Source organism: Populus alba, chromosome 14 (genome assembly GCF_005239225.2).
Source record: "Populus alba chromosome 14, ASM523922v2, whole genome shotgun sequence".
Lineage (NCBI taxonomy): Eukaryota > Viridiplantae > Streptophyta > Magnoliopsida > Malpighiales > Salicaceae > Populus > Populus alba.
Window position 1 is genome coordinate 23,625,526 of NC_133297.1, and position 3,857 is coordinate 23,629,382.

Here is a 3,857-nt window from a genome sequence, read left to right on the forward strand (position 1 = left end):
TATACTTGCTTGTGTTTATTCATTGTCTACGACGAGGGTATTGGAGAACCTCCTTGAGTGTGCGAAACACATAGTCGTAGGAAAACACGAGTGAAAGGGTGAGGCAAGGCTGAGTCTAGCGGGACTAGGCTGCCGCACGGGTTTATTTGCGAGGCGAAAAATTATCCCCGTGACAATTGGTATCAGAGCACGGTTGATTCAACAACGTGCAGCCCGAAACCATGGAAGCCATTCGGGAACGGTTGACGCGTCTGGAGACTATGATAGGGCCAGACGATGAAGAGGAAGAACGCACTGTCATGGATCGCTTGAAGGAAGCAATGGAAAGCGCTGAAAAGGGCTGAGAGCTTATACATCTCGCTTGCGGCAGAATCGAGTGAACGATTGGCTGCTGCCGAAGAGATGATTGCTGTTCTGAAGAGGGCAGTCACAAACACTCCTCTTGGGGTAAGTTCCTCTAAGCCCAAATTGCCCGAACCAAAGTGCTTTGGCGGGGCAAGAAGTTCCAAAGAGCTGGAAAATTTCTTATGGGACATGGAGCAGTACTTCAGCGTTGCGAGGATTGGCGCAACGGAACAAGTTGATCTAACCGTGATGTATCTCACGGGTGACGCGAAGCTTTGGTGGAGGACGAGAACCAAAGATGATCTAAGTGCGGGACGTCCAAAGATTGAGACATGGGAGCGTCTCAAGAAGGAGCTAAAGGAACAGTTCCTACCGAACAATACATCGTGGATTGCACGAGATGAATTGAAAAGACTAAAACAAGACAGGTCAGTCCGTGAATATGTAAAGTCTTTTAGTTCGTTAATTCTCGACATAGAGAATATGTCCGAGGAGGACAGGTTGTTCAATTTTATGTCCGGATTGCAACCGTGGGCGCAAGCGGAGCTGCGACGACAGAATGTGAAGGATCTGTCTTCGGCTATTGCTGCTGCGGACAATTTGGTGGACTATAAAGCTCCTGCGAGAGAGAGCTATAAATCAGCCTCCTTCAAGTCAAAGGGGAAGAGCAAGGAGGAAAGGCCAAAGAAGAAGTTCGGTGGATTTGGCGGGGGTGCTGGAAAGGCTACTGCCGCGGAGAAGGGCAAGGCCAAATATACGCACACACCAGGTAATGGTACTAAACCGAACATTACATGCTTCATTTGCGAGGGTCCTCACTTTGCGAGGGAATGCCCAAAGAGGGAGAAACTGAATGCTATTCGAGCTGGGAATAGCGATGAAGAGGAGGGCATGATTACGCGCGTCAATCCCATGCGGGTGTTATGTTGCTTGGTAGCTGAATCAGAGGATGCGGCTGCCGAAAACAGCCACGTTGAGACAGACTTGGCAAGGATTGAAACCTTACGAAAAGGGAAGCCTGGGGCAACGGACAGCCTCATGTATGTGAAGATTGAGATAAACGGCAAGGGCGTGACAGCTATGCTGGATTCAGGCGCAACCCACACGTTTGTGGCAGATCGGATGGCGAAAGAACTTGGCTTGCGGCTGAGTGACAGCCAGACATCCATGAAGGCAGTAAACTCGAAGGCGCAGAAGATTGCTGGGATGTCTTATGATGTGCCGATTGTGCTGGATCAGTGGAGAGGTAAGCACGATTTGCTTGTCATAACTCTTGACGATTATGATCTTATTCTTGGCCTAGATTTCCTACGGAAAGCCAAGATTGCTTTAATGCCGTATCTCAATGGGATAATGATTGCGAGCGAGGGATGCCCATGTTTTGTTCCCTGCTGCAACGTCGCAGTGGCGAATGTTGCGAAAGGGAAGAAGAGCTTAATATCGGCCATCGCAATTGAGAAAGCATTGCGGAAAGGAGGGGAAGTATTTCTAGCAACAATAGCGGAGGAGAAAGCTGACTATTGTGGGGAGGTGCCAAACGAGATTGCTAGCGTGCTGCAGCAATTCGAGGATGTTATGCCGCCTCAGCTACCAAAGAAACTTCCGCCTAAGAGGGCTGTCGATCACCGAATTGAGCTGGTGCCGGGGACAAAGCCACCATCTCAAGCTCCTTACCGAATGTCGCCAAAAAGAATTGGCAGAATTACGGAAGCAGTTGGAAGAGTTGATTGAGTCGGGATTTTGTTAGACCTTCCAAGGCTCCATATGGTGCTCCGGTTTTGTTCCAAAAGAAGGCGGATGGGAGCCTTCGCATGTGTGTGGACTACCGAGCGCTAAATAAGGTAACCATCAAAAACAAATATCCTGTACCTTTGATTCAGGATTTTGATGGACAGATTGTGTGGTGCTTCGATCTTTACGAAGTTGGACTTGCGATCGGGGTATTGGCAAGTGAGAGTTGCTGACGGAGATGAGCATAAGACGACTTGCGTGACGAGGTATGGCTCGTACGAATTTCTAGTTATGCCATTCGGCTTAACGAATGCTCCAGCAACATTCTGTAATTTGATGAATGATGTGTTATATGATTTCCTAGATAATTTTGTTGTAGTCTACTTAGATGACATTGTAATCTATAGTAGAGGAATTGAAGAACATGTAATGCATCTTTCTAAAGTTCTAGCTAGATTGAGAGAACATGAACTATATGTAAAGAGGGAAAAATGTGAGTTTGCAAAGGCTGAAATTATGTTCCTAGGCCATTTAATTGGGGAAGGACAGGTGAAGATGGATCCACGGAAGATCCAAGCCATCGTCGAATGGACAGCACCAAAATCAGTCCCGGAATTGAGATCATTCTTGGGGCTTGCAAACTACTATCGACGGTTCATTGAGGGTTATAGCAAGAAGACAACTCCTCTCTCAGATCTGCTCAAGAAGACCCGGAGTTGGGAATGGACAGTGGACTGCCAACAAGCTTTCGAGAAGCTGAAGACAGCGGTAGCGTCAGCTCCAGTCTTGGGGCTGCCAGATTTTGAGAAGCCATTCGAAGTGCATACTGATGCTTCGGACAGGGCTATTGGTGGAGTGCTCGTACAAGAGGGGCATCCGATTGCTTTCGAGAGTAGGAAGCTAAGCGATGCGGAGCGGAATTACTCGACCCACGAGAAGGAAATGACGGCAGTGGTGCACTGCCTTGGCATATGGAGAGTATATCTGCTGGGGCCGAAATTCGTTGTCAAGACCGACAATGTTGCCAATACATTCTTCAAGACACAAAAGAAGTTGTCGCAACGGCAAGCTCGGTGGCAGGAATTCTTGGCGAATATGACTTTGTATGGGAGCACAAACCAGGGAGCCACAATCAGGTTGCGGATGCACTCAGCAGACGCGAGGTAATGGCTACTATCCTTGCTATTGTTCAGGTGGAGTCGGACATGCTGGATCGACTTCGCAAGGCTGCTACGGAGGATGCAGCGTACAAGAAAATGGTTGATCTTGTACGAGAAGGAACAATACGGAGGTATTGGTTAGAGCAAGACCTACTCTATGCAAAGGGGGGTCGAATCTTCGTGCCAAAGGGAGAGCTGCGAAAATACTTGATGACGGAAACTCATGACCCGCAGTGGGCTGGACATCCAGGACGGGAACGGATGGTTGCTCTCCTGTCGCAGACTTATTACTGGCCGAAGATGGAAGATGATGTGGAACTCTACGTAAGGACTTGTCTAGTGTGTCAACAAGACAAGACTTTGCGGCAGCGAGAGGCAGGGTTGTTACAGCCGCTGCCGATTCCAGAGAAGCCTTGGGTTTCAGTTTCAATGGACTTTATTGTGGGTTTTCCAAAGGTGGACGGCATGAACACAATCATGGTTATTGTGGACAGATTCACGAAGTACGCGGTGTTTGTCGCTGCCCCGACGGTGTGTACAGCCGAAGTGGCCGCTGAACTATTCTACCGCAATGTGGTGAAATACTTTGGAGTACCTTCAGATATTGTGAGTGATCGCGAT